Here is a 23,654-nt window from a genome sequence, read left to right on the forward strand (position 1 = left end):
TTACAAATGAGAGAATTTGGATGAATGGGTCATACTACACATTAATATCAGGGTTTTGGGAGGCACCTCAGATTCCTCAGAAAATAAAAAGGTGGCTGAACAACTAGACTCTACTCTGTCCACAACCCCCACACCCTACCAGCAGCTCCAGTTACATCCCATTTCAGCAACTCATTTCTCAACAAGAAAGAAGAGAAGAAGGAAGGAAAGAAGAGGGGAGGGAGGAAGGAAGATAGAGAGAAATCTTGGGCTAGAGAATCTACTATTTACATCTGCCAAATTTCAACTTTCTGTGACTTGAGAGACTGGAGCCTTCTCTCCACTCTGCTGTGATAATCTTTCATACAACAAGCCCAACATCTTCCTCAAGGAGACAGTGATCCAATCTTAACAAATCAGAATTAATGAAGAAAGAAAAGGAGACTGATTAGGATGCAGAGAAATAGAGGAGCAAGGAAGAGGAGATGAGAACTAACATATATTGTTTCTGCGATTTTTCTGAAAGTTACATGATATCTGATACTTTAATTTATTCAACAACATGTGAATCCATGTAATTTACTCTTTGCAGCAACTCTGCACAGTGGTTTTACTTTGATTTCACCAGTGAGTAAATTGAGAGATTAGAAAATGTAAGAAATACGCTAACAGTCACAAAGCTAAGTGGCAAAAGAGCAATTTGAATTTAGGATGCTCTGACTTGAACAACCCGAATTCCTTTTACTTAAAAAAAAAGACACTTTAGAGCGGTTATCTCCGGAAGAAGAATGGGGAGAAGAAACTAAGAAGAATAACTTTCACATTTTATTCTTTATGCTTTTATGTTATTTGAATAATATTTGGTAACGATAATGTATTACCATGTTAGCCTCATAACTTAAGGAATAAAGAGGAAACAGAATTTTCTGCTTACACCTTTGTATCGGTCTGGCCAAAGACTGACTGACAGATTTTAAAACAAATTTCCTTAACAATAGGTTACAAGTCTTCCATTTTCGTATTCAACTTTATTATTAATCTGCTTAGCTAAATCCTGCCCTAAAGTATTAACAGTGAATGTGGATTATGGACAGAAGAAATTCACTATTTTCATTTACAAATATGAAGCATCTAAACTCTGCCTCTTCCCTGTGCCCAACCTATTTTTTTCAGGAGATGTGAGGTGTTTGGTGCATATTAGGTGACCTTTTTTCTGTAATGACATTTATGTTGATATGTCTAGGAATTATGTAAAAACATAGTTTTCTGCCCGCCACAGTTCACTCTAAAAACATGCATTCTAACAAAGAAAAATCCTCCAATTTTTACTCATGACAGAACTCAAAAATGCAAAATTTCTCAAAATGTAGACATTATGGATTTAAAATATATATATACAGGATTATCTTATTGCCATGATGACAATTCCTAGTAAGTTACATGTATATGAGTGTATAATGTCTTATTACATTAATCAAAATGTGTTCATCACATTTTAGTTCAGATGTGCTTTCGCATATAATCTTTGCAGCCGTCCTGTGTTCTTTCAGTCATTGAAGTAACCACCATTTGCACCACTGAGCAAAATTAACTATTTTGCTCAAAATCATTGAGTTAATAAGCAACAGAACTGAACCTGACTTCTAGGTCCTTGAGCTCAGAATTTCATACTGTATAGCTCAACAAAAAACTAAAGTGATTTCAGATTTAAAAAAAAAAAGAGGGGGATGATAAGCCATTAACTTCTTAAAACCCCTTGAATTTAAAATCAGGAAGAATTGATAATTCATACTATCAAGAAGCTGACTGATAAAAACATGTAACAATCAGATTGTGGTTGCCTTAGTTAATTATCATATCTAGCAACTGGAATGAAAACATGACACTGGAATAGGAATCTGTAAATATTGCCTTCTAGCAATATATTCAACTTCACAAATATCATAATGATGGCTAATTTTTTTCATATCTTACCCCTTTTGCCTACTTATAGTATTTAGAAGTAGGCATAGAATTGAACAAAATATATTTATTTTTTCCTTCATGCCACAAATATTTAGTGGGTGTGCTAAATAGTTAAATCACTTCCTGATGATACAGAAATGAATGAGACATAGCCCATGGCCTCAAAGAGCTCACAGTCTATTGAAGGAGGCTGCCATAAACAGCTTAACTGCCAACCAGCCAGGGCTACCTACAATAGGAATCAATAAGCATTTGTGAATGTATCAAATGTGCTGATGAAGGTATGTGCTATGGGAGAATAAAGAAGGAGTGGGAGATTATCTAGGGCAGTGTTTCCCAAGGGGGTTCTGGAACCAGCCAAGTTTTACTGCATCAGTGCGGCTCATTTTCTGAGTCCATTTCTTAGCCATGTTCTGCAGTTCTCCTCTTGGCCCCCACTCTCCAGCCTCCATTCCCTAACTGCTGAGATCCATGTGGATAATTTTGACAGTTGTCCAAGCTTCAGTGTGGTTTGAATTAGGAAAGCCTGAAATCCAGGGGTGGAGGTAGGAGGGAGAGGCTTTCTGCTCTTGCTCCTTAACATTCCTATTCCTTTTGAATATTTAGCCTGGTAAGGGAACAGGAGTTATGTTATTATTTCTATTAAGGCAGTAAAAATCTTGCACCTGGAGTGAGCCAAGTGAGAAATACTTGCAACTCCTATATCTAAGGCCAGTTTTTAAAATCACACTTCTGTTGCATTCTGGAGGCAAGCAAGGTAGTCACTAAAAGTTGCGCTATAGGATTATAGACTCACTTTTTGAGTCCATACAAATATAAGAGGAAGCACACTTTTTCAAAACCACATCTGTAACTTACTGATAGCTTCTCTAGACTTCCAGTTGAACAAGGTATCCAAAGCACAGGTGTTCATAGCTCTTCTCTCCTCCATCCAGACACTCACTAAAAGGAATATAGGAAGGATAATCAAAGCAGGACAAAGAGAACAAGAGAAGTCAAGGGAAGCTATTTTAACAGATAACAGGTTTCAACAAAATTGGGCTGATAACAAGCATAAAATATCAGAGAAATGTTAAAACCTAAGCATTGGCAAGTAAATACATGATACTTAGGAAGCCTGTGTATTTGTGGTCCAATATCTCTGAAAGAAAGGCAAATTATAGGGCTGAAATGGGGTAGGGAGGGCTGTTACAAATCTGGTAAAAGAACAGTTAAATGACCAGTTCTTCCCACTCTGCGAAACTGGCCTACATAGTACCCGCATTCCTCAGTGAAAGAGACTGGAGGATCTTCTCTGAAGGAATTAAAGAGTTTAGAGAAAAGACCTATAGGTACTTACATATAGGGCTCCTACAATAACATACCTGTTAGCCTACAGTAAGACTCACATCTCAACAAGCCTCTTCCACACACAAGTATTCCCTCAACTATTTAATAGCTCACTCTTAAATACAAATGGACAGAAAAATAATTGCAGATATTTGAGGAAAACGTCAAATATTGAAGACAGAGACTGCAATAGTCAAATAATAAAAAGAATTCAGAAGAAACAGCTATAATACAGACAACAGGATGAAGAAACAATAATTAATATATTCAGAAAGATAAGAGATTATCTGCATCTAACCAATAAAAAATAATTTTATATTTTCAAAAAAACTTAGAAAACATAAGAAAACTTGCAGGAAGAAAAAAATGGCAATATAAATGAAATTTAATAAAGACATTAGAAGATAAAACTGAGGAATCTCTCTAAAAATCATAGCAAAGAGACAAATGGGAGAGGAAATGGAAAAAAAATGTTAAGGAAATTAAAGAATCAACACAGCAAATTCAATGTCCAACTTTCCAAAAAGAGAACTGCAAAAAAATTATCAAGGAATAATACAAGAAGATTTTTCCAAAGTAATGAACATAAGAGCCACACCAAAGCACACCACCTAGAATTTTGGTACATTGGGAAATTAACTTTCCAAAAAGTTTCTAAAATTATAAAGTGAGTCATACATAAGAGATAAATAATCATAATGACATAAGACTTGTAGACTAAGACTAGAAGCTACAAGTCAACGCCTCCAAAGTTCAGAAAATTATATCTAAATTAGATTTCCAATAAAATATCAATCAAAAATAAGAGTTGACTAAAGATGTTTTCAGATAATCATGTTTTTAAAATGACCTCTCAGAAAATTACTACAGGATGAAAGGATATACCATGAAAGAATACATGGACTTTCAGAAGGGAGAGAAACAACCACAAGTGAGATGAGTAAAATTTCTAGCATGGTGGAAAAGGGGAGCCTCAGCATAATATTTATTCACTAGGCATAGAGACTCACAAGCCTTCATCAGAATTCAGAGAGAGAGTTCCGGGGGGGGAAACAAATGGAACTGACATATTACTTAATGTATTTGACAACATTTAAAGGAATTTTACATTCTTACATAATGTTTGAAGAAAAAATTAATGATAGATATATATAAAACTAACAACTTTAAAGCTAAGATAATTATATACTATGTTTTACAACAATTTCCTTATAAAATGGTTTAGCTGAGGATAGTGCTTATACTTCAAAATTCCAGAAACATCAATACAGGAAAAATGAAAGAGGAATAAACTTTTAAATAAAGAAGAAATTGATTATCTCTTGGGAAAGGGATTTAGTTTACAGAGGGAATGTCAGAGACTACCAGGGACAACCAGGTTTTTTTTTTTTTTTTTTTTTTTTTTTTTTTTTTTTTTGACAGTCTTGCTCTGTCACTGAGGCTGGAGGGCAGTGGCACAATCTCCACTCACTGCAACCTCCAACTCCTGGGCTCAAGCAATCCTCCCACCACAGCCACCCAAGTAGCTGGAACCACAGGTGCACACCACTATGCCCAGCTAATTTTTTGTCTTTTTAGTAGAGACGAGGTTTTACCATGTTGTACATGCTGGTCTCAAACTCCTGACCTCCACCAGTCCGCCCACCTCGGCCTCCCAAAGTGGCAGGATTACGGTCGTGAGCCACCGCACCCAGCCAGGGATCTACCAGCTTTCCTAATGTGCCTTGTGGAAGTGTTTGGTTTTCTAAACCATAAAATTGTATTATTTCAATTTAAAAAAGAATTTGTAAAACGTTTCTCAGGTACCTGATTTTCACTTTCACATTATAGTCACACACATATTCATACCTCCATATGCTGCACAGCTTGGCCTGTCTCCTTTGGAGAAGGATGCTGATCTATAACATATCGCTTCTGTTGTGGTCACATTTTCCTGGTTCTTCACATACAGCAATTTTGAATTATATCATGGCTTATTTTAATGCAGCTATTAACAATAATTTATTTAAAAGGTGAAAATCTAATATAAATGGCCCAAACACTGGGACAAGAGGGGAAAGCCTGGGCAGACTGGAATATCAGCCTAACAACAAAGCAAATGGAACATTCCTACCAGTTGAGGCTCTAGGAATCATAGTATAAATTCTTTAAAATCACATTGAAGATTTTAACCTCATTTGTGGCTTGTAAGATTCACTTATTCAGTATATTTTAGTGTTATTTTCCAGGCACCAGGTTATGCTAAGGGGGTACTAAAATGAATAAAATTTATTTTACAATCATCAAAATTGCATTTAAGATAGCTTGATGAGAGAGGGCCATGGTAAAGGGGTTAGTGAGGGATAAAATTCCAGTCAGAGAGAATAACATTTTTAAAGTTATTGTTGAAGAACGAAGGCTTGACTGGAAAAGCCACTGCATGTGAATATATGTTATTTCTAGTTTTTAAAATGGATTTTGTTTTGGAAATCAATTTTGAATAGAAATATTTTATAATCAATCCACCAATGTAGAAAGCCCAATCCCTTTGGGGGTATATATATAAGAATATTTTAACAATTATATCATCCAAGTATTTTGGCTTTTTTTTTTTTTTGCTCTAAAAAATGTACTATTTTGGATGGTAACTTACATGGGTTACTCCTTTTAGAGGAACAATTTTACAGAAAAGGACCTAATTTTCATTGTGAAGATGAAATTCTTCTCCTTACTGCCAACACCATCATAGTGAAAGAATATTCCTGAATATGAGTCGGATGCCACCTCTGTGCTGAGATTTGCCAAAGGGTATAATTCACTTTTAAAGACATCTTCTTGGGACTCAAGGAGGTGGGGGCAATAAATGACCCAAGGACTTCAAATCTAAATAGTGCATTTTTAGTCTTATCTGTCCACAGGCCAACACAAAAAATCCCATCACCCAGGTCCTTCCTGCCAGAGATCAAATCTATATTTTGGAATGAACCACATTTGTCTTTGTAAAACAGGGGCAGAACCATGCTCTGCCCTGACAGCCTCCAGAGAACTTAGACAATGTGAAAAGCTCACTTTCTGTATTTGAGAAGTCTCATAGTTGCATTCAAGAAAAGGGCAGAAATAGATTTTTATAAGTAGGAATCCATAATTCAAATCATAATCATTCTCATAATGCCAGACTATCAGAGTGATGCCTAACAATGTTTACCCTAATTAAAAGTATTTGAAAGGTAAGGATAGTTCTCAAATGAGTTATTCTACCTATTAATTAGACTTGCCCTGCAAAGAGTAGGGGCTTAAAATGATTCATCTTTGAACCTGCTTCATTTATCCCTGCTGCCAACACAAAACCCTAACACTATCCAACCAGATATATAGTCACTCAAGACGATAAGATATGCAATTTAATTCAAGGGAATTCTGCCTCTCAGCTTGCTCCAAAACAAGAGTCACCAAAATACACTGTGGAGAAAGAAATGAGAGCCAAACCTGACCCTCCTATGCTAGGCAACTCTGCTCACAATGAGATGAGAGATCACCGCCAGGACTGCACAGGCAACCCCGACGTTCTGGACAAGAGACCAGTGGCAGGTGCAGGAGTCAGAATTGCCCAGTAACAACACAGTTGAGTGCCAGATAGGCAGGGCTGCCCACAGCCAGCGAGATGAGCAATGCACCAGTGAGAATGCCAGTGGGCAGGAAACAAAGAGATAGAATTCTGTTGACCAAAGAGGAGTCTTCATTCTGGCATGTTCACTCAAAAAAAGAGCACACGAAAGAAAAGATTGAAACAGTTGAAGTGGACATGCCAGGAGTAGGATACCCAGATAGCTATACCAAGCAGGGGTGAGCAAGCGCCACTGCCTGATTGCTCTGCCAAAGCAGAACTGTAAAACAAAAACATTTAAAGCTAGAGTCAGGCAAATGGCAGAAAGAAGACAAGTAGATTCAAACCTGAAAGGAAAATCACCCAAGAAGACCAAATATATAAAACTGAAGCAAGTAAAAATTCTAATACAAAAGAAACAAATCTAACAAATATGAAATAGAAATCAAAACAATCTTTTTTGCCAGTTTATTGTCTATATTCAGATGGAAGCAATCATAGAAGATCTCATTGATAGATTCTATTGGAAAAGGAAAGGAAATACGTGTTGCGGTATGGAGATGAGGACATAGTTTAACCCACACAACAAACAAAAAGGAATAACTAACAGATAAAATTTGTTTTGTTTTGTTTTTTCTAACAACAAAAAAAAAGTATTGTAACACCACAGCAGGGCCACCTGGAGAGGACAACAAAACAGTTTATTTTTTCTATATTGCATTATCTGTGTTTTCACACTAACTGGTGTTAAGAAATTGCAAGCTTTTATTTCTATTGTCTTTCACAGTAATAGCAAAGGACATATACCGTACTTGGTATTATGAGAATCAGGCACATCCTAGAAAATAGATGGGTGAGAAAGAATGGAATTTTATAAATCATCGCAATGTGATTATTGACAATTTACCTTTTTTATTCAGAAAATATGTAAAAGCAAATTTAAGTGTAGATTTCTTACCAAAAAACTTACTCAATATTTCTTCTTAAAAATGCAAATTGAGAGCTAAGGTATCTGCCTGAAAACTGAATGATAGTCAAACTGAAAACCACCTTATGTGATTTAGATCAACCTTCAGAACAAATACACAACACAGCCTATAAACAACTCAACCTAAAAAAAAAAAATCACCATACGAAACCTAATTGAATTCACCATAAAAGGGCAAATAAATATAATTAGATATCCACAGCTCTTAGAGGTCCTTTTTACTCTTGATAACTAAATAAAATGGATTGATTTCCCATTCTGTGTACTGTGGTATAGTCCGTAGTCTTGGAGAATCTGTGGATTTAAAGTGAGAGTGGGGCTCACTGCTCTCATCATTTTTCTTTATGAATTTATGTACTTAATGATTTCTCAGTACATTCCAATTATTTCTGATCCTGTGCCTGTTTTCCTCTTTTTGACCCATGGCTACTTAAACTTGGCTATTATTCCTCCTCGTCATCGACCAAAGCACTATTTCTTTCTTACAAGCCCAGTACATGTAGTGAACTTATACTGAAAAGTTAAAGACATCATAGGGTGATTAGACCAGAGCATAGAATAGTAAACAACATGGAAGTCAATATCAGGTAACACTGTAAACATTCCTTGGTCAGAGCTACCATAGAGTTATGGTTTAAGAGGTGTACTTTTCACGAACATCTAGTCATTAGGTAATAGATATATTCTCTGAAGACACATCCCTTCTTCACATTTGATAAGGCATGTCCCTTCTTCACAGAAATGAATCAAAATGATGTGACTTTATTATACATGAGGATTCAGCTTTCAAGCCCTTTTCCACATTAGCCTTCCCAGAAAACACCTTTTCATACACACCATGCATAAGCCTTCTGGTGTTTTGTTAAAAAAAAATGGCTGCTACAACACATCTCCACTCTTAATACAACTGAGATCAAACAGAGCCTTAAAATTAGCTTTTCTTCACCTTGGGCCAAATTAAATTCTTATCCAGAGTTTCCTCTCCCACTAATCAGGACTCATATTTTAAACAATAGTATATTTCTAGCTCCAAGAAAAACAATTTACAGGGTTAGTCTAGAAAGTCCGTGGGAGTTTGATAATTTTTTTTCTGACCATAAGAGTACAGGAAAGTGAAGACAAAAAGAGCTCTTAACTTTATTTTTACTATCCATATTTCAGGGGAACTACAAGGATGGAGAAAGAGAAATATAGAAAATATGGGAGGAGAAAAGCCATAAGAAGTAGCCCAAATTTGGGGAAACTTGGTGTTATAATTATTGCAAGATTCAGAGGAAATGCATATAATTGTATGAAGAAGAGACTGCATTCAGATGCTTCACCAATAAAAGTCCATTTGGGTGGATTATTTCTGGAGTGGTAAAGGGGAGCCGGCAGGGGTCATTTGCAAGGACTTTTGCCTCATTGACTTTTGCTTTCTCCAGGGTCCTTTTTGGCTGATCTGTCATCTATGGTTCAGTAGGAGAGGAGTTATTTTCTCTCTCTCCCTTTTCGCCTCGTGGCTCTTGGCTCTTTAGGATGGTGTTTAGCTCAGACAACAGCTGGCTACTGTCAGTTTTGTGTGGGGTTATGAAATACAGCAGTTCAGTGTTTATTTCAGAGATCTTTTTGAAAACACTCATGTTTGGCTTCCACCTCTGACTGCCTGGACCTCTGTGTTTACTCATTATGAAAAAAAAAAAAAGGAAAGAAAAAGACAAGAGGCTCTCTGTGACAATAAGAATACTCTTCAAAAAGCAGGCTGCCGTGTTTGGGGAAAAGAAATTAAGATAATGGAGAAGCTAATGCAATCTGCACCCACCCTGTCTGGTGGTCTGGTGTCTGATGAGGATGTCTGAGTGAGATCACGTGGAAGTCTAAACACCCTGGTCTATGCCTCATACTCACTAGCTTTCCAGCTCAAGATTTTCAATGCTTCTACTGCTGACCCCCTCTTCGGTTGACTATTTCTTTCAGTTGGTCTAGATATTATTTCCTCAGAAATAGTCATTCAGGCAATCTCTCCCCTTTCCTCTAGCCATTTGTCACTTCTGTATCCATAAAGGAATCTTAAATGATAGAAAAAGCTTTAAGATTAAAGCCAGACATACATGAATTCAAATTATAACTCTGGCAGCTCAACCAACTATATGAACAGGGGTCTTCTATCCATTTGCAGAGCCTCAACTTATTGCCTATCTGGCATTTTCATCCAGACACAATAGAAAAGAAGTTACAAAAAGAAGAGGACATTTCTTAAGGACAAAGAAAAAATTTTAAATTAGATAAGAAGAAAATCATCGACCATCCTACATTTATATGTTTAGGTTTTCAACATACTGAGTCATGGCTTTCCATGATTCCAACTTTCAACAGCTTGAATAGTAAAGAATTTCCAGAGCCAGTCCCTTAGCAGAGGTTCGATAAAGACTTGAGAAGCTGGGAGATTTGGAATGAACCCAGTCATTAAAATCAAAGAGCCCTAAGTTTAATTTTTAGCTCTGCTACTTGCTGGTTGGGTGATTTAAGGAGGTTGTTCGACCTCTTTGGCTTTACCATTTCCTCTAAAAAACAATATTCATAATGTTCACCTCTTAAAAGTGTCATAAAAATTAAACAGGATGAATTGTATAAAGTGGTAATTCCAGCATAAAATAAGCATTCAATAACTATTAGTTCCCTTACATCAACCAGTTATAATTTCACAAGGATTCCTGACCGACAAGGTAGTCTCAGGACTTAGGTGGAAAAATTGAGCATCTTTTAAATGACCAACCCTAAAGCTACATACGTCAAATTTTATGTCACAATTTACAATCCACACCAAGCTGTCTTTCTGTCAGGGAACCAGACAGACCCAAAATGCACAGAAAACATACAAAAGGAATCCCATCATTGACACAGCCCTGTCTAATCATGAACCCTTTTCTTATTTCAAAGACAAAAGTCTACCTAGAAGGACCAAAGTGATGCAGCAATGGGCAAATTTGCAATATTGTGATCAGAGATCCTAGGTCCCTCCCTCTGTGCATTTTGCCTTTAATGTTCTCCACTTTTTCCTTGGACGACAGGGACATTTGGGGAGAAAAATATATTTTTTATAATTTTCATCAAAAAATGGCATCTGGAGTCAAAGGTACTGAATCAGAATTGAAAGAACGAAATTGTTTCCTAGTGTCCTTTCTACTCTTTGCAAAGGACAGTTTCACAAACCTGGGACTTGGTGAGCGTTCTCATTGTTTTGCAAATACACACTGCCCTCTGTTGGTAAAGCGATGCACTTCCACTCTGCTAAAAGCGCAGAAAATATCCACCTAAAGATCAACTGCAGCTCTTAAATAAAATTACTGGAAAATGGTAAATTTTCTGTCTTAAACTTTCAGGGGCCTATTTTATCCTAGTCAGCACAAAAGAAAAGAAATTAATAACAAGAGACCTACACAAAATCTAGTGCTACAAAGCTTATTCCAGATATAATCGGTGTGAGATTTTTTTTTTAAAGGAAACAAAAGACATACATTTGATTAAAACAAAAGGTTTTAATTTAAAACTTTTGTTTGTAGTTCTAACCCTCACTCTGATTGTCAAGAGTAACTAAGGCAGCTTCACTGACTTCCTTCCTATAAGACTGAAAATTGTCACTTCTTACTTGCAAAGGAACTAAAAATATCCTGCTTAGCCTTTGGCTTTGAGGACTCAAATGCTTCCGATTGGAGTGTAAAAGCAGGAGGAAATGAGATTCATATGTGCTATAATGTTGTCTAATGTTTCCACTCTAGTTCCTTAAGTATAACAATTTTTAAATCATAGTAAGTTCTTAATTCCTAATAGTACTGTTAAACAAAACTAAATACACCCAGATATTCAGTTCCAGAGTCAGGCTCTTACCAACTCCAAGGAGCCAGTGGAAATACAAAAAAAAAACTGAAAAAAACGTAACCAAATAGTAAAGGAACAGCGTTAACATACAGGTTAATAAGTGACAGTATTTGGTAAACAAAGATAAGATAAAAATGAAATAGAATGTATACAGATATTACTCAGATGCTCAAAGAAGCTGATGTGGAATCTTCAAGAGAAACACAAAAGAATCTCTCTGGAGAATGAATTTTCAGCTGTGTTAAAATCCTTAGTGAGCAATCTGACTGCAGTCATAGACTCAATTTTAGAATAAACTCACAGCATGCTTTTTATTATACTGTATATGTAATGGTAATGTGAATGTCTCCTCAGTTTGTTCAATTGCTTTGACTCCAGGAAGAGCAAACCGGATTTCCAAATTAGAGAAGAGCCTTCAACAGTGATGCATTTGTAGCCACTGAGTTATAGTACCTTTTTGTAATTCTAAACAAATAAATCCACTGGAAAATCTTAACAAACAACTGGAACTGAGACACTATTTACATTAAAAACGTAATCTGATAATTCATCTTATAAACAGATCCACAATAGCCCCACCTGCTCTACAGATAACCAAGGGTATCTCTAATAAATAGTTCCCCTGTTCCCAAGAAGGAATCTGAACAAGTCACTAAGTAAAACCCTGTCCCTGGAAAGCCTGTTCCAGGAGGGAGAGGTAAATGGCTACCAGTGGGCAGTTCACTCCCAAGAAGAAGAGCAAGGTTCAACTGGGCATGTCCATTGAATTATCCTTCTTGAATTAACTAATCAAATAAGTAGCTCTCCATCCACAGGTACAAAGGGTGGGTGTCAAGTGCAAAGAGAGGCCAAGTGTGGGTTTAAAAATATCTCCACATGGAAATCAAAGAAATGGGAAATGTTTCACTCTGAAATACCCCAGTTTTGAGTCCTCTTATACCATTCTGGTTTAACTGCTAAATCTATAGCAAACCAAGGGTGTGTTTATCCCCCAAAAGGAGGTGATCATGTTTTATCACGTTTATGAAGCTGTTCTCTCAATGCCAGCCCCAGCCCTTGAGGGTATTATCTCACAGCCACTGGTGAGCATTTCAGATTTTTTTCAAAGTAGGCTCTGGACTATATTATTAATTAAATCAACTCCAAGACCACTTTATATATAGGGTTGAAAACTCAATTCATATTGATTTACCTATCTCCAATTTTGTCCAGCTATATTATCCTCATTGCATATCAGAAAATCTGCAATTACTTCAAATGACAATATTAAAATTCATAACAAAATACAAACAACAGAGATCCCCAAATTTGAATGAACCACCCCCCATTATAAAATCTCCAGTGAGAAATAATAGTTAAAAATTAAACCTTCTAGCAAGTTCAATTCTAAAGATGTTAAAGTTCAAGAAAATTAAAATCCCAAATTAAATTATCTTGCTATTACGAGTGAAAAATTCTTAGGCTAAATTAGCATCTTCAAATGACACTCTGCAATCTTGTATTCTGCTCACTTGAGTTAAGGTTTTTCAAAGTCTGGATAGATACAGATTCTTTGAGCTGCTTTAATTTGGACTGTTAAAGTAATGTCTGTGGGTTTCTGGAGACATTGAATCAATTCGACTCTCAGAATCTCTGCTTTTAAAAGTCCATGGAGTTGATAGAACACAAAAGATATTATAGTATTGGCCTTCTACCCACAATATTTAGAAATTGCAGCAATACCTATTTCCCAAAACACCTTCAAGATTACATTTCCAGAATTCAGTACTATTACCAAAGACCACAGCAGAAACTCAGTGGGATCAAAGGGAAAGAGGACAGTTGGAGAAAATCTTGGCTCAGCTTCACCTGATTGTTAGTCGGTCAATGCCAATTCTTCAGATTCCTTAGCCTGTGAACTTCAATCCAAAAATCATTTCCTTTAGAGATTACTTTTGGCATTATTCCATTTATAGTATTAGAGAGAGGAGTTTATCTTTGCATCCTATCACCCCTCAAAGGGAGGCTTTATGTTACAAAATTTAGAAATCTACAATCATGGCAGCCCTACTCACCAGACCTTATCTTGTTTTTCTTTCCCATGGAGTTTAGTAAAACCTCTTAATTTCTATCTTCCATAGTTCCAAATTGAATATGGGTTCTTTCTAGTGATGCAGCGCCCACATGAGCAGACATTTTCAGAGCCTCTTCTCACTATAATTTTCCTTACTTCAGAAATGGGCCTTCTGAGGAAGATTCCTCTGTTCTAAGTATTTTGCCAATCCAGAACCATGAGAAAGCCACCTAAATGTGAGCATAGTCCCTCCGTTTTTATCCTTGGCCCTGAATACAGAATAGAATTTGGGGCCACCCATCAACGCCCAGCCTCCCAGGGCCTTGCACTAACAATTTAAATCTTGGAATGTCCTAGTGCTCAGAGGTTCCTACAGAAGCCACATAGGTGCCTTCCAGTTTCAAAACAGCAAATATGGTTCTGTTCACCCATAGCTAAAAACTTGGAAGCTCTCTTGTCCTATAATAAAATTTTTTGCTTCAGCCCTAGCTATAGCTCCACTCTGAAATTTTCCCTAAGTCACTGTGACCCCCCATGCTTTTGCTTCTTTGCCTGCAGAGGGAGATCAGACCTGCTTACTCTAACTGAATCCTCACCTCCACTGTGCCTATTCACTAAGGCCTCTACAACCCATTGGCCCCCAGCAAAGATCTCTCGGGCTTTTTCCCAGTCCATTCACATAGCACTCAAATGGGCCCTCTGCACACCTCGGCCAGAGCCAAATACTTTTATAATAGCAGCTTACTTACAGTCAATCGCCAAGGTCAGAACACCATGTGACTGGTTTAAAGCCTCCGGCCCAGGCCACAGCAGTTAAAAGCAAACAACACAACTATAAAAATCTCCCTGGCCTCATATAAGCCTCTGCAAACTGCCAAGGTCACAACGGCCTGCCTCACCAAAACCTTTCCTAGAGTATATTTGCTCCCCTAATTTCAAGTCTCTTATTTTTTCCTCTTTGTTCCAGTCAGTGCACCAAATGCTGGAGTCTTCAAGAGATGCCCCAAAAATAGCACACCTCTTCTTAGGCAAGTTCTCAACAAATTGAGAAATAAAACCAAGTACCAACAAACAGGAAGCTTAAATCGTCATTACTTTTATTATTGATAAAGACCAAGTTGGAGAATGTAGCTTAGCATGAGTGTCTATAGTTTTCCTACTACTGAATCTCAGACTTAGGGAGCTTTTATTCATCTAGATACAGCAGTCCTGGTTTTTCCCTGCCCCCAAGCATCATCAAATTTTCCTTCCCAAATGTACCAACTATGTAAGTTATTCTATCTCTCCAGAGGCACAGTGAGTAATGGATAAGAATAAGTATATAACCTGTGTAGAAAATTCATTCTTATGAAAATTAGAGAAATGGGGAGAAAGAAGTACTCTGGTGACACTTCATACAATGTGCAGAAACCACTGGTTATGAACATGGCTCTCTTGACCATGAGGTAGCTCAGTGCAGAGTCCTCATCTCATTGATTCTTAGATCTTCAGTGCCCAGGACTATGCTTGACACTTTTATATCTATTTATGCCTCACCTCTAAAAAGATTGAAGGTAACATTAGGGTTCGAAAAATAACCCATAAAACAACTGGATTTGAAGGAAAATGAAAATAAGATCAACTTATATAAATTATTGGTATATAAAAAAATAACCTAATGAAATTATTTTCAGCTTCTGGCATTTGGTTCAAAAAGAAAACATAGACACCTACACCCTTGCTACCCAGTGTGACCAACAGGCATCACTGGAAGCTTGTAGGTACAATTTTATCATGTACCTTAAAAAAAAGCTGGAAATATTAATATTTGGAAAATGGCACTAATAACGATCTAAGTTTGTATATGTGAAAATACGACACAAGAATGACAGGTGCATAAGAACAAGAAGTGGACAAAAGCAAAAGTAAAAGAAAAATACAGGAGAGAGAGACAGACAAAAAGAGAGGAAGAGAGATTGAAGATGTAAGCAGAGCCCAGATCATGCTGGAGCTTTCGAGATCATTCTACAGCCTTTGGACTTGATCCAGAGGACAATGGAAAGCCATTAAAAGCTTTATTTGCTGTTCCTGTGGTTGCAGGGAATACTACGGTCAACCACTTCAGATTTTCCTGCTTTAGAATATGATAGAGTTGGATTTGGTGTTCTATGTGTAGAACACAAATCTCCAAATCAGGACATTTTTGTGAGTGAAAGAAAACACTTAAAATTATTTAATGACAACAGACAACAACCTGGACTGTCCTTAGCAAATCAGGACTTAACAGTCATTACAAATGCCCAAGTCCTATGACCCTTTGTCCCCCTTTCTGTCAGCCAGCACCGTCACTATACCATACTGCCCAAGAGGCCACATTCTACTTAGCACAATGAAGCAGTGAAAGCCAGCCTGAAGTGTTAGTCAAACAATTTTCTTTCATTTCATAATTCTGTGGGCACATATTATAAGCCCATAAAATTCAACAGCCCATAAAAATAGACGGCTTGATTTTATAAAACTCTCCCTTTACCACAACTGCTCAATGTTAACCCCCTTCACCTTCATTCCACCAAAGTATAAGAGTGTTTTAAAACAAGCATAATGCATGGATTTAATAATTTTTTGAAACATGAAAATGCCTTGGTATAACAAAGCATAACAAATGGAAATGATTTCTCCTTGACTGTTATTTTCAGATTAAGGTTAGTTTGTCTTGATTCATCCTAAAATAGTTTCCCTCAGTGTATTTTTGTCCACTTAAGCCAGAGGCTTAGACAAGTCCCACTTACCTCCCACCAGGATCAGACACGAGTGGGATTTTTAAAATATAATTTAATGTTGGAAATTTCAAATAAGTTATTAGAAATTAAATGTCAAATCCTGATTAATTTTTATTACATGTGAATAATAAACACATTGTAGGACTTTCTACAAATAGTTTTCCAATCTGTCATGGAAAAATTCTCCTAATACAGTATTAAATGATGCAGCAATGACTAAAAGTTATGACATGAAACTATATAAAGAGTATGATCTGAACACTATATATAAAATATAAAGGACATATGTAATATATAGTATACTTATGTAGGTGTGCAAAAATTAACAATGGCAAAAATTAACAAGGGCAAGATTCTGAACAATTTTGGTTTTCCCCTTTTTTAAGTATTTAAAAGAATGATCTATATCGGCAGAGTTCCTTTTAAGTTTTAAACAGAGAAGTTGGTACTTCTCAAAGTTTAATGCACATACAAATCAACTTGTAAACTTGTTAAAATGCAAAATCCAATTCACTAGTCTGGGATAGGACCTGAGATTCTGCAGTTCTAAAAAGCTCGCAGGTGATGCCAAAGTTGCCAATCCAAGGACCACACATTGAGGGTCAAGGCCATAGAACTCAAGCTGTCCAACATGGTTGCACCTTAACATCATCATTTGGAGAGTTTTTACAGGCATTGACACGTAGGTCCCACTGCCAGATATTTCAGTTTAATTGGTTTGGGCTGAATATCAGGAATTTTAAAACTTCTCAGGTGATACTAATGTGCTACAGAAGTTTACATTCCAGAAGGTCTGATTTTATATATATATATAAAATATATATAAAGTATAAAATATATATGAAGTATATATACACAAAATACATATTTATATATATATTATATATATATACACACACACACACACATTTTATTGTGAGTGATTCCTGTGTAGCTTTATGTTCCATGTGATCGGACATTTGCCTTTGTATTACTTTAGATGTGCATATTTTTTCAACGATTGCTCTTGAGTTTTCCAAAAATAAGAAAGCAACATCATCACTCATAGCTCCATCTCTAAAAATGACCTCTTTAGAGGAAAATCTCAGGATGCCAGCACTGTGTTCAGTGGAAGCTTAACTCAACACTGCAAGGGAATGGGCCACATTGTCAAAGAAGACATATGGCACATCACAAATGTGAAGAGTTCTATCTACTTTTCATTTGATATTCAGCTTTTATTCATCTTAGAATCAGCAAATATTATTTCTTTTCCTTGAAGTGTTCTGGTCTTGAGCCAGCCACTTAATCTTTCCAAGGCCCATGGATGAAATGAAGGGATACCATCAAATGATCCCCACATTCCCTTTTGATTCTAAAGTTCTGAGTTTCTCACTTTTTCCTCTGTCCATTCTTTCTGCTCCTCATTGTCACTGTCAATGTCAACATTATCATCTCAAATACTCCCCTGTAGAGCAGTGTTTGTGAAACTTTAGGGTATATGAAGACATTCAGTGAGGATGACCAAACACACATTCTGAGACCCATCCTCAGACTTTCTGGTGCAGCAGACCTGGTAGAGAGCCTGGGAATTTACGTTTCTAAAGTTTCTAGGTGATGATGATGCTCTGGTCTACACTTTGAAAACCACTATTTAGAACATTCATACGAACTAAATTAGGATACTTTTCAGTAAGGAGTAATTAGCAAGGTGTGGAGAAAGAAATGGGCACATAGCTCCAAAAGCAGTAGACATTTGCCCAGAAAGCACATTGCCTAAGGAATATCAATTATGATGTGTGTTTTTAGAAAACTCCACTCAATCCACCTCACAGATCAATGTAATTAGAGGAAAGTTTCTTTGCCTATTGCTAAATACATGCAATTTGAAACCAGCAAGAAACTATAGGATTGCTACCCTCCTCCAAATGAAAACAGGCTGAAATGAAGCAACATTTCCCTCAATTTGATAAACTACTAATTGCAGAGCAGGCTTGAACTGTAGAAAGCATAAGCAAACAAAGTAACTCACAAACAAAATCAATTCAACAGCACTATATGTTAACTTAAAAAACACCTGCTCACACTATACAGTCATAAAGTACCTTCAGAAAATGAGAAATTATATCCAAGATCTGACAAAGTCCTTCTTGATATGTATTATTCAGACCCTTTCAATGTGGATTACCTGAAGCTTTCCTAGTCAGAACATTATGATTAAATTTTTACTTTCTAAATTTTACTTTTATGTGGATGAAAAACATAGAAGAAACTATATATATTATTAGATATTGGCAAATCTATTATCTTAATTTCCTTCATAGCACATATCATGGACAGAAAATTCTAAGTACCAATAATTTGACACCATTCGTGTGTGAAATCCTTCCTTTGTGTTGACATGTAGAGTATATTTGCAAACAGGTGCACACACACACACACACACACACATATATATATTTACACTCATGCACATGTAGATATGTGCATGGAATGGAAACACACATATATACATGCATGTTCATGCACACATTGTCCTTCTAAGAAACTCTTTAAGGGCTGAAAATAAGATAATCAGGTGTCTTGCTTCTGTTTTCTCTAGCAGAGTGTGCCTTTGCATATTTCAAGGTTTCCCCAGGAAGATGCAGAAAGTGTAAGTCACACCCTTACAGCACTGAGTCAGCATCAATCTGGCAACTGCTGCTTTATTTGTGCAGGAACCCGTTCCATGCCATGCTTGGCATTCTCCAAACCTGTTTTAAGATCAATGTTATTAATATATCTCATTAGGTCATTGTAATCACCATTGTTTTCTTTCATAGAAAATACTTGTAAAAATAGCATGAAATTCTCAAAATGGTTTAGATGAAAGAAAAAAAATGAAGTAGTGTGGAAAATGGCTTAAGTCTTTTTATTATTTTTTTAAAGGAGGATATTAAAATGTTCACCCTGAAGTTTATCAAATGTCTTGGAGATTCTTTGTACATCCATTCAGTAGTTATAAATTTGAGCACTCCATGCTGCTTCCACCATGGGCATATTTTCAGCAACTTTATATGAAGAAGAGGGATTTTTGGGTTGTGTTGTCATGGTAACCCTATATTCAGGTTGAAAAGCTTTATTGAATGTTTTCGGTATTTCTCCATCGCAGCCTTCATTTAATAGATTTTGATGTTCAAATGTTTAAATATACTACATCATCTCTGATAGTGCTATTTGGCCATACATATACATATATACACGCATACACATATATATAACATACATATATATGTGCCATACATATGTACATATGTGCCTATATTGTTTACATGTTTATATACCTACAGGAAAGAAAATTGATAAATATGATTTTTCTTTCTCTTCCTCTAATCCTTTTGGCACCTAAGGTTTTTCACTTGTGAAAAGCAAAAGAAGATACATAGATACAGTTTCAGATATAGAGAAAATAGATGGCCTCTTATTTATACCTCACAATAGTACCACAATGTACTCCTACTAAAAGTGCTGTTGTTTTCCCCACACTATTTTCTTTATTCAAAAAGGTGGATATACTACATGGGTAAGAATCAATAGGGCTCAGAGAGGATCAAGGGAGTCAATAAGTGATATGAGAAAAGCACAGTTGCTCCTATTTGTCCTTTTTACAAAAACTCCTTGCTATAACCCAGTATTTCTGGAAACATTTTTCTAAGGAATGCATGTGTCCCATCAAGGGTGAATTAGAGTTTCAAGGTAAAAAGAACTTTGTTGTTAAATCCATTAGGATGATCCTGAATTAGATAAAGGATTTAATATTCTTCTGTGTATTGTCATGTCTTTGAAGGATCAAATAGTCATATCCAAATATTTTAACAAGGAACCTTGGAAGTGGGTCAGCTCTAGAGCAGACTTTGGGAAATGCTGCTTTCTAGCATATTTCTAACAGGTTTCTACCATTCCAAATGTGAGTAGGATCAGAAGGAGATTCCTGAGTGGGTCAGCAAAGTGATACTTAAATCATATTTTGTCTTTCTGCATATATTTGAAGACATAGGTCTTTCAAAACATAATCAGAGCTCATGCGAGGAAAATTAGAGACCCCTTAGCAATAGGTCCCTCGTCTGCTAGAAAATCATCTCTATGCATGTAATCTCAGGAAACTATAGCAGCAACTGCGAAAGGTCTCCAAGAGACAACTTATCTTAAAATTCTGCCCTGAGAGTGATTCTAAGGAAACAAACTAATTAACTACAGGGCAGGATATATATGAGAGGGAAATTTGAGGTCCTCCCTCATATGAATGCTGCTGTTTTCCCTACTCACACATTTTAAACTGTAATTTAAGCCTTTTATTATCTAGTACAGTAACTACAGTAATGGGAGCCTAGAGAATAATTTTCAATCAAATATAATTTTCTTTGAAATTCTGAAGAAAAAAATACTTCATTTCTGAAGCTGATGCTTATACCTTTCGGATTATGATTCGTGGAGACGATCTTTCCAATCTTGTGCAAAACTATCAGAAATCACTCCTTGCATTATTTCAATATACAGTTTAAAAACATGCCTTGAACTTCTTATTCTGTATTGACCCTTTAATAAGTGCAAGTTTGTTATTACGATAATGAGTATTATTTAATACTTATCATATCCAACCTTAAAATAGTTTCTGCACAGCAGGGCTATTTTAGAAGTACAATCCCAAATAAAAACCATAAACTGTGGTGTTGGTGATTCACATCAGAGAAAACAACTACTATCAAATATATTTACATCAAAAATTGTTAGCCATAGGGTGTTGTTCTTCCTGACCTCATCATCCAGTTCTCAACCAGCATCTTTCTCACCTTTGCATGACATACTTCTAGGAATGAGTAGGAATGCTGCTGAAGGAAGAGGCAGAGTGGACACTGTCAGTCTTACCATGCCATTTTTACACCACAGCACCATAGCTTTGCTCAGGGAAGAAGAATCTCTCTGTGAAAGAATCCATTTCATAACTGAATTGTTAGTTGCTGGGTGCTTCAAGGTCTAAAATCTGTCCAAATCAATTCTTCTCTTCTTAAAGGGTCAGTTTCCCCAAAGCTCACTAGCTGAATCTGAAGAGTACATGTACTCACATAATACAGCTTTTTTCAGTCACTTTGCCTGATTGATTTCTCCATCACAGTGAGTTAAGAAAGGGAAGTGCAGTGGTTTTTGGTGGTACCCAAGGCAGATCCCCTTTACCAGACTGCGAGCTTATCCCCACTTGTTGTGAGTGTTTTGTGCTAATGACTCACAGCTTCCCCCTTCTCTATCGAATTTCCCTTAGCACCAACTGAACCCCTGGGGGGAGAAATAACTAGCTGGTTTGTCCAAGATTCTCCCGGTTTTTAGCACTGAGAGTTCTGCAGCAAGGAAAACATCTTATACTCCAGTAACTGCAATGGTTGGTCGTTCCCACTGTCCTCCCTTATGACTGATACAAGAAGTCCCCACAGGGGTGGCCTTGAGATGACTGTAGACATTGTTACTTGTCTCCCGCCCCTCCTCTGTCCTGCTTTCCTCATTCTCTTTTTCCTTAGAGCGCTCCTTCCACAAATTACATGCTCCCAAACTCTTGTCACAGGCTGAGGAACCCTATCTTACCTAAGACAGAATATGTGTCAGTACTAGACAAGGGCTCCAGGAAAGCAGCAAAATCGGGTGGAAACTATGGGTTTTGAGGTAAAACTCACCTAAGCTGACATGCTACATTTTTTCCTTGCAAGATATGTGACCTTAGGCAAGTTGCTAAAACTCTTTCTTCCTCAATTTTCTCATCTGTTAAATGGTGATAGTAACATCTGTTTTATGGGGTTTTATGATTATTTTAAAACAAACAATATTTTGGACATATTGTCAGTGCTTAGTAAATGGTACTTTTTGTGAAAAATCTTCGGCGTTTATTTAAAAGTGGTTGCTCAGTTAAGTTGAGTACTTAGTACATATTAATTGCATTAACTTACCCACCCCATATAGACATTTTATCATTATAATCTAAAAACATTTTTAAAAATCCATTACAAATGTGATTTCAGATACATACATGTGAATTTTTTAAATCTTACCAAACTATAAGACAATTCTGATTTGATTAAGATTCTTATCTGATCAAGATTCTCTTCTCTCTCAAATTTGATTTTAGAAATGGAAAAATCTTAGATTTTAAAGCTATGTAATTTTTTTAAATAAGCACATATTTCAGAAATAATGAGCAGGCCAATTATGGAGATAAATCTTAAAGTAATAATAATTATAAAAGAAATTTTGTTGTGGTGATAAGAATCCAACCTGAGCTCTACCATCTAAAATTTTTAAGTGCATGATACAGTAGTGTTAACTATGGGTACAATGGTGTTCAGTGGATTTCCAGAAATTATTCATTTTTCATAACTGAAACGTTTTTACCATTTCTCCCTCCCTGCAGCCCCTGATAACCACCATTCTACTCTCTGTTTTTATGAGTTTAGCTATTTTAAATAACTCATATGAATGGAATCATGCAGTAATTATCCTGTGACAAATTTCACTTAGCATAATGTCCCAACGTTTTCTCCATGCTATTGCATGACAGGATTGTCTCCTTTTTTTAAGGCTGAATAATATTTCATTGTATGTGTACACCACATTTTATTTATCCACCCATTATCAGTGAACATTTAGATTGTTCCCACATCTTGGCAATTGTGAAAAAATGCTGTAATGAAGATAACAGTGTTAAAATTTTTTCAAAATCCTGATTTCAATTCTTTTGGATATAGATACAGAAGTGGGATAACTGAATCATGTGGTAATTCTGTTTTTAAATTTTTTAAGGAACTCTTTGAATTTTCCCATTTTTTACAGATGTATACATCAAGATCCATATTTAGAATAAAAGATCTGAAATAAGAATGGTATTCTAAAAAACTAGTTAATAACTTTAACTTATCAAGCTCTTTCTGTGTAGTTCTGTGATATGTATATTACATACATAATTCTCAATTCTCACAACCCTGGAGCAGTGAGAGTACCAGTGTTACCAAGAAGGGAACTGAGACTCAAGTTAATTAAAGCCACAGAGTAAAGGGAGAATTAGTAGAAGTAACCGGGAAGCGGAAAATCAAAATGCAGTTAATCACAGGAGTTTCTAGAAATTTCTCTTTAACTAGAGAT

General features: G+C 36.2%; 1 long non-coding RNA gene across 1 annotated transcript in view; it reads right to left on the bottom strand.

The window, feature by feature from the left end:
- LOC117098674 overlaps positions 1–23,654 on the bottom strand; it is a 175,430-nt gene that overhangs the window by 60,476 nt on the left and 91,300 nt on the right. Inside the window, exon 3 of the long non-coding RNA XR_004443533.1 lies at positions 2,803–2,886. This is a non-coding gene — a long non-coding RNA (uncharacterized LOC117098674). The remainder of the gene's footprint in view (positions 1–2,802; positions 2,887–23,654) is intronic.

Source organism: Trachypithecus francoisi, unplaced genomic scaffold, assembly GCF_009764315.1.
Source record: "Trachypithecus francoisi isolate TF-2019V2 unplaced genomic scaffold, Tfra_2.0 Lachesis_group16, whole genome shotgun sequence".
Taxonomy (NCBI): Eukaryota; Metazoa; Chordata; class Mammalia; order Primates; family Cercopithecidae; genus Trachypithecus; species Trachypithecus francoisi.